Source organism: Nicotiana tabacum, chromosome 17, assembly GCF_000715075.1.
Source record: "Nicotiana tabacum cultivar K326 chromosome 17, ASM71507v2, whole genome shotgun sequence".
In the NCBI taxonomy this organism is placed as follows: Eukaryota; Viridiplantae; Streptophyta; class Magnoliopsida; order Solanales; family Solanaceae; genus Nicotiana; species Nicotiana tabacum.
The window spans coordinates 84785718-84800923 of NC_134096.1; positions in this window are offsets into that span (position 1 = coordinate 84785718).

Consider the following 15206-nt stretch of genomic DNA (forward strand, 5'->3'; position numbering starts at 1 on the left):
GATCGCCTAAAATTTGTCCAGGCCATCAAATACGACCTAAGGAACCATAGTCACCGCCCCGCCATGATCGTTCCTCATTTTTGCATTTTTCGGCAAAAAAAATAGAATTCCGCCCGATTCCCATATTTTCCTATGGTATAGCCCATACCTTCCTAGTCGGTAGGGCCCCCTGGAACCGGATCGTCTAAACAAAAAAACTAGAATTTTGCCTGATTCCCCTATTTTCGTGTGCTTCCAAGTGGTGCCGGAAATCCCGGACCCCGATCGCCTAAAATTTGTATAGGCCATCCAATACGACCTAAGAAACCATAGTCACTGCCCCGCCATGATCGTTCCTCATTTTTTGCATTTTACGGCCAAAAACCTAGATTTTCGCCTGATTCCCATATTTTTGTGTTCTATATCCACGCCTTCCTAGTCGGTAGGGCCCCCCGAAACCGGATCGCGTAAAATTTTTTGGGCTATCAAATACAACCTAGAGAACCATAGTCACCGCCCTGCCATGTCTATTCCTCGTTTTTTGAATTTTACGGCCAAAAAACTAGAATTTCGCCTGATTCCCATGTTTTCATGTGCTATAGCCCACGCCTTCCAAATGATCCCGGGACCCCCGGACCCCGATCGCCTAAAATTTGTCCGGGCCATCAAATACGACCTAAGGAACCATAGTCACCACCCCGCCATGATCGTTCCTCATTTTTATGTTTTTCGGCCAAAAAATAGAATTCCGCCCGATACCCATATTTCCATGTGCTATAGCCCACGCCTTCCAAGTCGGTAGGGCCCCCCAGAACCGGATCGCCTAAAATTTTCCGGGCCATCAAATACAACCTAGAGAACCATAGTCACCGCCCTACCATTTTCGTTCCTCATTTTTTGGATTTTACGGCCAAAAAACTAGAATTTTGCCTGATTCCCATGTTTTCGTGTGCTATAGCCCACGCCTTCCAAGTGGTCCCGGGACCCCCAGACCCCAATTGCCTAAAAATATTCGGGGGCATCCAATACGACATAACGAACCATGGTCACTGCTCTGCCATGATCATTCCTCATTTTTGCGTTTTTCGGCCAAAAAAATAGAATTCCGCCCGATTCCCATATTTTCGTGTGCTATAGCCCACGCCTTCCTATTCGGTAGGGCCCCCCGAAACCGGATCGCCTAAAATATTCCGGGCCATCAAATACTACCTAGAGAACCATAGTCACCGCCCCGCCATGATCGTTCCTCATTTTTTGCTTTTTACGGCCAAAAAAATAGAATTCCTCCCGATTCCCATATTTTCGTATGCTATAGCCCACGCCTTCCTACTGTGTAGGGCCCCCCGGAACCGGATCGCCTAAAATTTTTTCGGGCCATCAAATACAACATAGAGAACCATAGTCACTGTCCTTCCATGCCTGTTCCTCGTTTTTTTTCCGTTTTACGGCCAAAAAAAAGAATTTCGCCTGCTTCCTATGTTTTTGTGTGCTATAGCCCACGCCTTCGAAGTGGTGCCGGAACCCCCGGACCCCGATCGCCTAAAATTTGTCCGGGCCATCAAATACGACCTAAGGAACCATAGTCACCGCCCCGCCCCCCCCCGCCATGATCGTTCCTGATTTTTTGCATTTTACGGCCAAAATCATAGAATTCCGCCCGATTCACATATTTTCGTGTGCTATCGCCCACGCCTTCCTAGTCGGCAGGGCCCCCCAGAATCGGGTCGCCTAAAATTTTCCAGGCCATCAAATACAACCTAGAGAACCATAGTCACCGCCCTACCATTTTCGTTCCTCGTTTTTTGGATTTTACGGCCAAAAAACTAGAATTTTGCCTGATTCCCATGTTTTCGTGTGCTATAGCCCACGCCTTCCAAGTGGTCCCGGGACCCCCGGACCACGATCGCCTAAAATTTGTCCAGGCCATCAAATACGACCTAAGGAACCATAGTCACCGCCCCGCCATGATCGTTCCTCATTTTTGCGTTTTTCGGCCAAAAAAATAGAATTCCGCCCGATTCCCATATTTTCGTGTGCTATAGCCCACGCCTTCCTAGTCGGTAGGGCCCCCCGGAACCGGATCGCCTAAAAAATTTTCCGGGCTATCAAATACAACCTAGAGAACCATAGTCACTGCCCTGCCATGTCCGTTCCTCGTTTTCTCCATTTTACGGCCAAAAAACTAGAATTTTGCCTGATTCCCCTGTTTTCGTGTGCTACAGCCCACTCCTTCCAAGTGGTGCCGGAACTCCCGGACCCCGATCGCCTAAAATTTGTCCAGGCCATCAAATACGACCTAAGGAACCATAGTCACCGCCCCGCCATGATCGTTCCTCATTTTTTGCAATTAACGGCCAAAAGCCTAGATTTCCGCCTGATTCCCATATTTTCGTGTGCTATAGCCACGCCTTCCTAGTCGGTAGGGCCCCCTGGAATCGGATCGCATAAAATTTTTCGGGCCATCAAATACGACCTAGAGAACCATAGTCACCGCCCTGCCATGTCCGTTCCTTGTTTTTTGAGTTTTACGGCCAAAAAACTAGAATTTCGCCTCATTCCCATGTTTTCATGTGCTATAGCCCACGCCTTCGAAATGGTCCCGGGACCCACGGACCCCGATCGCCTAAAATTTGTCCGGGCCATCAAATACGACCTAAGGAACCATAGTCACCGCCCCGCCATGATTATTCCTCATTTTTGCATTTTTCGGCCAAAAAAATAGAATTCCGCCCGATACCCATATTTTCGTGTGCTATAGCCCACGCCTTCCTAGTCGGTAGGGCCCCCCGGAATCGGATCACCTAAAATTTTTTCGGGCTATCAAATAAAATCTAGAGAACCATAGTCACCGCCTTGCCAAGTCCGTTCCTCATTTTTTGAGTTTTACGGCCAAAAAACTAGAATTTCTCCCGATTCCCATATTTTCGTGTGCAGCCCACGCCTTCCAAGTGGTCCTGGGACCCCCGGACCCCGATCGCCTAAAAATATTCCGGGGTATCCAATACGACATAATGAACCATAGTCACTGCTCTGCCATGATCGTTCGTCATTTTTTCGTTTTTCGGCCAAAATAATAGAATTTCGCCTGATTCCCATGTTTTCGTGTACTATAGCCCACGCCTTCCAAGTGGTGCCGGAACCCCCAGACCCCGATCGCCTAAAATTTTTTGGGCCATCAAATACATCCTAGAGAACCATAGTCACCGCCCTGCCATGTCCGTTCCTCGCTTTTTGAATTTTATGGCCAAAAAACTAGAATTTCGCCTGATTCTCATATTTTCGTGTGCTATAGCCCACGCCTTCCAAGTGGTTCCGGGACCCCCAGACCCCGATCTCCTAAAATTTGTCCAGGCCATCAAATACGACCTAAGGAACCATAGTCACCGCCCCGCCATGTCTGTTCCTTGTTTTTTGAGTTTTACGGCCAAAAAACTAGAATTTCGCCCGATTCCCATGTTTTTGTGTGCCATAGCCCACGCCTTCCAAATGGTCCCGGGACCCCCGGACCCCGATCGCCTAAAATTTGTCCGGGCCATCAATTACAACCTAAGGAACCATAGTCACCGCCCCGCCATGATCATTCCTCATTTTTGCATTTTTCGGCCAAAAAAATAGAATTCCGCCCGATACCCATATTTTTGTGTGCTATAGCCCACGCCTACCTAGTCGGTAGGGCCCTCCGGAACCGGATCGCCTAAAATTTTTTCGGGCTATCAAATAAAATCTAGAGAACCATAGTCACCGCCCTGCCAAGTTCATTCCTCGTTTTTTGAGTTTTACGGCCAAAAAACTAGAATTTCTCCCGATTCCCATATTTTCGTGTGCAGCCCACGCCTTCCAAGTGGTCCTGGGACCCCCGGACCCCGATCGCCTAAAAATATTCCGGGGCATCCAATACGACATAACGAACCATAGTCACTGCTCTGCCATGATCGTTCCTCATTTTTCTGTTTTTCAGCCAAAATAATAGAATTTCGCCTGATTCCCATGTTTTCGTGTACTATAGCCCACGCCTTCCAAGTGGTGCCGGAACCCCCGGACCCCGATCGCCTAAAATTTTCTGGGCCATCAAATACAACCTAGAGAACCATAGTCACCGCCCTGCCATGTCCGTTCCTCATTTTTTGAATTTTATGGCCAAAAAACTAGAATTTCGCCTGATTCCTGTGTTTTCGTGTGCTATAGCCCACGCCTTCCAAGTGGTTCCGGGACCCCCGGACCCCGATCGCCTAAAATTTGTCCAGGCCATCAAATACGACCTAAGGAACCATAGTCACCGCCCCGCCATGATCATTCCTCATTTTTGCATTTTTCGGCCAAAAAAATAGAATTCCGCCTGATTCCCATATTTTCATGTGCTATAGCCCACGCCTTCCTAGTCGGTAGGGCCCCCCGGAACCGGATCGCCTGAAAAATATTCCGAGCCATCAAATACAACCTAGAGAACCATAGTCACTGCCTTGCCATGTCCGTTCCTCGTTTTCTCCGTTTTATGGCCAAAAAACTAGAATTTCGCCAGATTCCCCTGTTTTAGTGTGCTATAGCCCACGCCTTCCAAGTGGTGCCGGAACTCCCGGACCCCGATCGCCTAAGATTTGTCCGGGCCATCAAATGCGACCTAATGAACCATAGTCACTACCCCGCCATGATCGTTCCTCATTTTTTGCATTTTACGGCCTAAAACCTAGATTTCCGCCTGATTCCCATATTTTCGCGTGCTATAGCCACGCCTTCCTAGTCGGTAGGGCTCCCCGGAACCGGATCGCATAAAATTTTTCGGTCCATCAAATACAACCTAGAGAACTATAGTCACCGCCCTGCCATGTCCGTTCCTCGTTTTTTGAGTTTTACGGCCAAAAAACTAGAATTTCACCTGATTCCCATATTTTCGTGTGCTATAGCCCACGCCTTCCAAATGGTCTCGGGACCCCCGGACCCCGATCGCCTAAAATTTGTCCGGGCCATCATATAGGACCTAAGGAACCATAATCACCGCCCCGCCATGATCGTTCCTCATTTTTGCATTTTTCGGCCAAAAAAAATAGAATTCCGCCCGATACCCATATTTTCGTGTGCTATAGCCCACGCCTTCCTAGTCGGTAGGGCTCCCCGGAACCGGATCGCCTAAAATTTTTCCAGGTCATCAAATAAAACCTAGAGAACCATAGTCACCGCCCTGCCATGTCCGTTCCTCATTTTTTGAGTTTTACAGCCAAAAAACTAGAATTTCGCCTGATTCCCATATTTTCGTGTACAGCCCACGCATTCCAAGTGGTCCCGGGACCCCCGGACCCCGATCGCCTAAAAATATTCTAGGGCATCCAATACGACATAACGAATCATAGTCACCGCTCTTCCATGATCATTCCTCATTTTTGTGTTTTTCGGCCAAAAAAAATAGAATTCCGCCCGATTCCCATATTTTCGTGTGCTATAGCCCATGCCTTCATAGTCGGTACGGCCCCCCGGAACCGGATCGCCTAAAATTTTTCAGGCCATCAAATACAACCTAGAGAACTATAGTCACCGCCCTGCCATGTCCGTTCCTCATTATTTGAGTTTTACGGCCAAAAAACTAAAATTTCGCCTGATTCCCTTGTTTTCGTGTGCTATAGCCCACGCCTTCCAAGTGGTCCGGGAACCCCCATACCTCGATCTCCAAAAATTTGTCCGGGCTATCAAATACGACCTATGGAACCATAGTCACCGCCCCGCCATGATCGTTCCTCATTTTTTGCTTTTTACGGCCAAAAAACTAGAATTCCGCCTGATTCCCATATTTTCGTGTGCTATAGCCCGCGCCTTCCAAGTGGTCCTGGGACCCCCGGACCCCGATGTCCTAAATCATTTTCAGGCCATCAAATACGTCCTAAGGAACCATAGTTACCGCCCCGCCGTGATCGTTCCTCATTTTATGCGTTTTTGGGCCAAAAAACTAGAATTTCGCCTGTTTCCCATATTTTTGTGTGCTATATAGCCCACGCCTTCCCAATGGGTAGGCACCCTGGAGCCGGATCGCCTAAAATTTTTCTGGGCCATCAAATACGACCTAAGGAACCATAGTAACCGCCCCGCCATGACCTTTCCTCATTTTTAGCATTTTATGGCCAAAAAGCTAGAATTCCACCCGATTCCCATATTTTCGTGTGTTATAGCCGACGCCTTCCGAGTGGGTCGGGCCCTCCGGGCTCGGATCGCCTAAAATTTTTCCAGGCCATCAAATACGACCTAAAGAACCATATTCACCTCCCTGCCATGACTGTTCCTCGTTGTTTTGGGTTTTACGGCCAAAAAACAAGAATTCCACCAAATTCCCATATTTTCGTGTGCTATAGCCCATGCCTTCCAAGTGGTGCCGCAACCCCCGGACCCCAATCATCTAAAATTTCTCCGGGCCATCAAATACGACCTAAGGAACCATAGTCACCGCCCTGCCATGAATGTTCCTTATTTTTTGCATTTTACGGCCAAAATCCTAGAATTCTGCCCGATTCCCATATTTTCGTGTGTTATAGCCCACGCCTTCCTAGTCGGTAGGGCCCCCCGGAACCGGATCGCCTAAAATTTTTCCGGGCCATCAAATACAACCTAAGGAACCATAGTCACCACCCCGCCATGATCGTTCCTCATATATTGCATTTTACGGCCAAAAAACTAGAATTTTGCCTGATACCCATATTTTCGTGTGCTATTGCCCGCGTCTTCCAAGTGGTCCCGGGACCCCTGGACCCCGATCTCCTAAAATTTTTTCGGGCCATCAAATATGACCTAATGAACCATAGTCACCGCCCTGCCAAGTCCGTTCCTCATTTTTTGAGTTTTACGGCTAAAAAACTAGAATTTCGCATGATTCCCATGTTTTCGTGTGCTATAGCCGACGCCTTCCAAATGATCCCGGGACCCCCGGACCCCGATCGCCTAAAATTTGTCCGGGCCATCAAATACGACCTAAGGAACCATATTCACCGCCCCGCCAAGACCTTTCCTCATTTTTTGCATTTTACGGCCAAAAAATAGAATTCCGCCCGATTCCCATATTTTCGTGTGCTATATCCCGCGCCTTCATAGTCGGTAGGGCCCCCCAGAACCGGATCGCCTAAAATTTTCCGGGCCATCAAATACAACCAAGAGAACCATAGTCACCGCCCTGCCATGTCCGTTCCTCGTTATTTGAGTTTTACGGTCAAAAAACTAGAATTTCGCCTGATTCACATGTTTTCGTGTGCTATAACCCATGCCTTCCAAGTGGTCCGGGGACCCCCGGACCCCGATCTCCAAAAATTTGTCCGGGCTATCAAATACGACCTAAGGAACCATAGTCACCGCGCCGCCATGATCAATCCTCATTTTTTGCTTTTTACGGCCAAAAAAACTAGAATTCTGCCCGATTCCCATATTTTCGTGTGCTATAGTCCGCGCCTTCCAAGTGGTCTCGGGACCACCGGACCCCGATGTCCTAAAATGGTTTCGGGCCATCAAATACGTCCTAAGGAACCATAGTTACCGCCCCGCCGTGATCGTTCCTCATTTTTTGCATTTTTCGGCCAAAAAACTAGAATTTCTCCTGTTTCCCATATTTTCGTGTGCTATATAGCCCACGCCTTCCCAATGGGTAGGCACCCTGGAGCCGGATCGTCAAATATTTTTCTGGGCCATCAAATATGACCTAGGGAACCATAGTCACCGCCCCACCTTGACCTTTCCTCATTTTTTGCATTTTACGGCCAAAAACCTAGAATTCCACCCGATTCCCATATTTTCGTGGGCTATAGCCCACGCCTTCCGAGTGGGCCTAGCCCTCCAGGCTCAGATCGCCTAAAATTTTTCCAAGCCATCAAATACGACCTAAAGAACCATAGTCACCTCCCTTCCATGACTGTTCCTCGTTGTTTTGTGTTTTACGGCCAAAAGACTAGAATTCCACCAAATTCCTATATTTTCATGTGCTATAGCCCATGCCTTCCAAGTGGTGACGGAACCCCCGGACCCCGATCGCCTAAAATTTTTCCGGCCCATCAAATACGACTTAAGGAACCATAGTCACCGCCCCGCTATGATCGTTCCTCATATATTGCATTTTACGGCCAAAAAACTAGAATTTCGCATGATTCCCATATTTTCGTGTGCTTTTGCCCGCGTCTTCCAAGTGGTCCTAGGTCCCCTGGACCCCGATCTCCTAAAAATTTTCCGGGCCATCAAATACGACGTAAGGAACCATAGTCACCGCCCTGCCAAGTCCGTTCCTCGTTTTTTGAGTTTAATGGCCAAAAAACTAGAATTTCGCATGATTCTCATGTTTTCGTGTGCTATAGCCCACGCCTTCCAAATGGTCCCGGGTCCCCCGGACCCCGATCGCCTAAAATTTGTCCGGGCCATCAAATACGACCTAAGGAACCATAGTCACCGCCCCGCCAAGACCTTTCCACATTGTTTGCTTTTTACGGCCAAAAAAATAGAATTCCGCCCGATTCCCATATTTTCGTGTGCTATATCCCGCGCCTTCATAGTCGGTAGGGCTCCCCGGAACCGGATCGCCTAAAATTTTTCCGGGCCATCAAATAAAACCTAGAGAACCATAGTCACCGCCATGCCATGTCCGTTCCTCATTTTTTGAGTTTTACGGCCAAAAAACTAAAATTTCGCCCAATTCCCATATTTTTATGTGCAGCCCACGCCTTCCAAGTGGTCCAGGGACTCCCGAACCCCGATCGCCTAAAAATATTCCGGGGCATCCAATAAGACATAACGAACCATAGTCAGTGCTCTGCCATGATCGTTCCTCATTTTTGCGTTTTTCGGCCAAAAAATAGAATTCCCCCCGATTCCCATATTTTCGTGTGCTATAGCCCACGCCTTCCTAGTCGGTAGGGCCCCCCGGAACCGGATCGCCTAAAATTTTTCGGGCTATCAAATACAACCTAGAGAACCATAGTCACCGCCCTGCCATGTCCGTTCCTCGTTATTTGAGTTTTACGGCCAAAAAACTAGAATTTTGCCTGATTCCCATGTTTTCGTTTGCTATAGCGCACGCCTTCCAAGTGGTCCGGCGACCCCCGGACCCTGATCTCCAAAAATTTGTCCTGGCTATCAAATACGACCTAAGGAACCATAGTCACCACCCGGCCATGATCATTCCTAATATTTTGCTTTTTACGGCCAAAAAACTAGAATTCTACCCGATTCCCATATTTTCGTGTGCTATAGCCCGCGCCTTCCAAGTGGTCCCGGGACCAACGGACCCCGATGTCCTAAAAAGTTTTCGGGCCATAAAATACGTCCTAAGGAACCATAGTTACCGCCCCGCCGTGATCGTTCCTCATTTTTTGCGTTTTTCGGCCAAAAAACTAGAATTTCGCCTGTTTCCCATATTTTCGTGTGCTATATAGCCCACGACTTCCCAATGGGTAGGCACCCTGGAGCCGGATCATCTAAAATTTTTCTGGGCCATCAAATACGACCTAAGGAACCATAGTCACCGCCCCGCCATGACCTTTCCTCATTTTTTGCATTTTACGGCCAAAAAGCTAGAATTCTACCCGATTCCCATATTTTCGTGTGCTATAGCCCACGCCTTCCGAGTGGGCCTGCCCCTCCAGGCTCGGATCGCCTAAAATTTTTCCAAGCCATCAAATACGACCTAAAGAACCATAGTCACCTCCCTGCCATGACTGTTCCTCGTTGTTTTGTGTTTTACGGCCAAAAGACTAGAATTCCACAAAATTCCCATATTTTCATGTGCTATAGCCCGTGCCTTCCAAGTGGTGCGGGAACCCCCGGACCCCGATCGCCTAAAATTTGTCCGGGCCATCAAATACGACCTAAGGAACCATAGTCACCTCCCCGCCATGATCGTTCCTCAATTTTTGCATTTTACAGCCAAAATCCTAGAATTCCGACCGATTCCCATATTTTCGTGCGCTATAGCCCACGCCTTCCTAGTCGGTAGGGCCCCCCAGAACCAGATCGCCTAAAATTTTTCGGGCCATCAAATACAACCCAGAGAACCATAGTCACTGCCCCGCCATGATCGTTCCTCATTTTTTGCATTTTACGGCCAAAATCCTAGAATTTCGACAAATTCTCATATTTTCGTGTGCTATAGCCCACGCCTTCCTAGTCGGCAGGGCCCCCCGGAACCGGATCGCCTAAAATTTTTACGGGCCATCAAATATGACCTAAGGAACCATAGTCATCGCCCCGCCATGATCGTTCCTCCTATATTGCATTTTACGGCCAAAAAACTAGAATTTCGCCTGATTCCCATATTTTCGTGTGCTATTGCCCGCGTGTTCCAAGTGGTCCCGGGACCCCTGGACCCCTATCTCCTAAAATTTTTCCGGGGCATCAAATACGACCTAAGGAACCATAGTCACCTCCCTACCATGTCTGTTCCTCGTTTTTTGAGTTTTACGGCTAAAAAACTAGAATTTCGCCTGATTCCCATGTTTTCGTATGCTATATCCAACGCCTTCCAAATGGTCCCGGGACCCCCAGACCCCGATCGCCTAAAATTTGTCCGGGCCATCAAATACGACCTAAGGAACCATAGTCACCGCCCCGCCAAGACCTTTCCACATTGTTTGCTTTTTACGGCCAAAAACCTAGAATCCCGCCCGATTCCCATATTTTCGAGTGCTATATCCCGCGACTTACTAGTCGGTAGGGCTCCCCGGAACCAGATCGCCTAAAATTTTTTCGGGCCATAAAATAAAACCTAGAGAACCATAGTCATCGCCCTGCCATGTCCGTTCCTCGTTTTTTGAGTTTTACGGCCACAAAACTAGAATTTTGCCCGATTCCTATATTTTCGTGTGCAGCCCACGCCTTCCAAGTGGTCTCGGGACCCCTAGACCCCGATCGCCTAAAAATATTCCGGGGCATCCAATAAGACATAACGAACCATAGTCAGTGCTCTGCCATGATCGTTCCTCATTTTTGCGTTTTTCGGCCAAAAAATAGAATTCCCCCCGATTCCCATATTTTCGTGTGCTATAGCCCACGCCTTCCTAGTCGGTAGGGCCCCCCGGAACAGGATCGCCTAAAATTTTTCGGGCTATCAAATACAACCTAGAGAACCATAGTCACCGCCCTGCCATGTCCGTTCCTCGTTATTTGAGTTTTACGGCCAAAAAACTAGAATTTTGCCTGATTCCCATATTTTCGTGCGCTATGGCCCACGCCTTCCAAGTGGTCCGATGACCCCCGGACCCCGATCTCCAAAAATTTGTCCGGGCTATCAAATACGACCTAAGGAACCATAGTCACCGCCCCACCATGATCGTTCCTCATTGTTTGCTTTTTACAGCTAAAAAACTAGAATTCTGCCCGATTCCCATATTTTCGTGTACTATAGCCCGCGCCTTCCAAGTGGTCCCAGGACCCCGATGTCCTAAAAATTTTTCGAGCCATCAAATACGTCCAAAGGAACCAAAGTTACCGCCCCGCCGTGATCGTTCCTCATTTTTTGCGTTTTTCGGCCAAAAAACTAGAATTTCGCATGTTTCCCATATTTTCGTGTGCTATATAGCCCACGCCTACCCAATGGGTAGGCACCCTGGAGCCGGATCGCCTAAAATTTTTCTGGGCCATCAAATACGACCTAAGGAACCATAGTCACCGCACCGCCATGACCTTTCCTCATTTTTTGCATTTACGGCCAAAAAGCTAGAAATCCACCTGATTCCCATATTTTCGTGTGCTATAGCCCACGCCTTCCGAGTGGGCTGGGCCCTCCGGGCTCTGATCGCCTAAAAAATTTTCAGGCCATCAAATACGACCTAAAGAACCATATTCAACTCCCTGCCATAACTGTTCCTCGTTGTTTTGGGTTTTACGGCCAAAAAACTAGAATTCCACCAAATTCCCATATTTTCGTGTGCTATAGCCCATGCCTTCCAAGTGGTGCCGGAACCCCCGGACCCCGATCGCCTAAAATTTATCCGGGCCATCAAATATGACCTAAGGAACCATAGTCACCGCCCCGCCATGATCGTTCCTCATTTTTTGCATTTTAAAGCAAAAATCCTAGAATTCCGCCCGATTCCCATATTTTCGTGTGCTATAGCCCACGCCTTCCTAGTCGGTAGGGCCCCCCGGAACCGGATCGCCTAAAATTATTCGGGTCATCAAATACAACCTAGAGAACCATAGTCACCGCCCTGCCATGTCCGTTCCTCATTTTTTGAATTTTATGGCCAAAAAACTAGAATTTCGCCTGATTCCCATGTTTTCGTGTGCTATAGCCCACGCCTTCCAAGTGGTCCAGGGACTCCTGGACCCCGATCGCCTAAATTTTGTCCAGGCCATCAAATACGACCTAAGGAACCATAGTCACCACCCCGCCATGATCGTTCCTCATTTCTGCGTTTTTTGGCCAAAAAAATAGAATTCCGCCCGATTCCCATATTTTTGTGTGCTATAGCCCACGCCTTCCTAGTCGGTAGGGCCCCCCGGAACCGGATCGCCTAAAATTTTTTCTGGGCTATCAAATACAACCTAGAGAACCATAGTCACTGCCCTGCCATGTCCGTTCCTCGTTTTTTCCGTTTTACGACCAAAAAACTATAATTTTGACTCATTCCCATATTTTCGTGTGCTATAGCCCACGCCTTCCAAGTGGTGCCGGAACTCCCGGATCCCGATCGCCTAAAATTTTTCCGGGCCATCAAATACGACCTAAGGAACCAAAGTCACCGCCCCGCCATAATCGTTCCTCATTTTTTGCAATTTACGGCCAAAAACCTAGATTTCTGCCTAATTCCCATATTTTCGTGTGCTATAGCCAAGCCTTCCGTATGGGTAGCCCCCCCCCCCCCCCGAAACCGGATCGCATAAAATTTTTCAGGCCATCAATTTCAACCTAGAGAACCATAGTCACCGCCCTGCCATGTCCGTTCCTCATTTTTTGGGTTTTACGGCCAAAAAACTAGAATTTCGCCTAATTCCCATGTTTTCGTGTGCTATAGCCCACCCCTTCCAAATGGTCCCGGGACCCCCGGACCCCGATCGCCTAAAATTTGTCCGGGCCATCAAATACGACCTAAGGAACCATAGTCATCGCCCCGCCATGATCGTTCCTCATTTTTGCATTTTTTGGCCAAAAAAATAGAATTCCGCCCGATACCCATATTTTCATGTGCTATAGCCCACGCCTTCCTAGTCGGTAAGGCCCCCCGGAACCGGATCGCCTAAAAATTTTTCGGGCCATCAAATAAAACCTAGAGAACCATAGTCACCTCCCTACCATGTCCATTCCTCGTTTTTTGAATTTTACCGCCAAAAAACTAGAATTTCGCCCGATTCCCATATTTTCGTGTGCAGCCCACGCCTTCCAAGTGGTCCCAGGACCCCCGGACCCCGATCGCCTAAAATTTTTAGGGGCATCCAATACGACATAACGAACCATAGTCACCGCTCTACCATGATCGTTCCTCATTTTTTCGTTTTTCGGCCAAAAAAATAGAATTCCGCCCGATTCCCATATTTTGTGTGCTATAGTCCACGCCTTCCTAGTCGGTAGGGCCCCCCGGAACTGGATCGCCTAAAATTTTCCGGGCCATCAAATACAACCTATAGAACCATAGTCACCGCCCTGCCATGTCCATTCCTCGTTATTTGAGTTTTATGGCCAAAAAACTAAAATTTCGCTTGATTCCCAAGTTTTCGTGTGCTATAGCCCACGCCATCCAAGTGGTCCGGGGACCCCCGGACCCCAATCTCCAAAAATTTGTCCGGGCCATCAAATATGACCTAAGGAACCATAGTCATCGCCCCGCCATGATCGTTCCTCATTTTTTGCTTTTTACGACCAAAAAACTAGAATTCCGCCCGATTCCCATATTTTCGTGTGCTATAGCCCGCGACTTCCAAGTGGTCCCAGGACCCCCAGACCCCGATGTCCTAAAAAATTTTCGGGCCATCAAATACGTCCTAAAGATCCATAGTCACCGCCTCGCCGTGATCGTTCCTCATTTTTGGCGTGTTTCGGCAAAAAAACTAGAATTTCGCCTGTTTCCCATATTTTCGTGCGCTATATAGCCCACGCCTTCCCAATGGGTAGGCCCCCTGGAGCCGGATCGCCTAAAATTTTTCTGGGCATCAAATACGACCTAAGGAACCATAGTCACCGCCCCGCCATGACATTTCCTCATTTTTTGCATTTTACGGCCAAAAAGCTAGAATTCCACCCGATTCCCATATTTTCGTGTGCTATACCCACACCTTCCGAGTGGGCCGGGCCCTCCGTGCTCGGATCGCCTAAAATTTTTCCAGGCCATCAAATACGACCTAAAAAACCACAGTCACCTCCCTGCCATGACCTTTCCTCATTGTTTCGGGTTTTACGGCCAAAAAACTAGAATTCTACCAAATTCCCATATTTTCGTGTGCTATAGCCCATGCCTTCCAAGTGGACTCGGGACCCCGATCACCTAAAAATTTTCCGGGCAATCAAATATGACCTAAGGAACCATAGTCACCTCCCCGCATGATCGTTCCTCATATATTGCATTTTACGGCCAAAAACTAGAATTTCGCCAGATTCCCATATTTTCGTGTGCTATTGCCCGCGTCTTCCAAGTGGTCCCCGGACCCCTGGACCTCGATCTCCTATAAATTTTCCGGGCCATCAAATACGACCTAAGGAACCAAAGTCACTACCCTGCCATGATCGTTCCTAATTTTTTGCGTTTTTCGACAAACAACTAGAATTCCGCCCGATTTTTATATTTTCGTGTACTATAGCCCACGCCTTCCGAGTGGGCCAAGCCCCCCGGACTCGGAACACCTAAATTTTTTCAGCCCATCAAATAAGACCTAAGGTACCATAGTCATCGCCCCGCCAAGACCTTTCTACATTGTTTGCATTTTACGGCCAGAAAACTAGAATTTTGCACGATTCCCATATTTTCGTGCGCTATAGCCCACGCCTTCCAAGTGGTCCCGGGACCCCCGGACCCCGATCGCCTAATAATTTTCCGGGGCATCCAATACGACATAACGAACCATAGTCACCACCCCTCCATGATCGTTCCTCATTTTTTGTGTTTTTCAGCCAAAAAAAATAGAATTCCGCCCGATTCCCATATTATCGTGTGCTATAGCCCACGCCTTCCTACTGGGTAGGGCCCCCCGAAACCGGATCGCCTAAAATTTTTCCGGGCCATTAAATACAACCTAGAGAACCATAGTCACTGCCCTGCCATGTTCGTTCCTTGTTTTTTTCCATT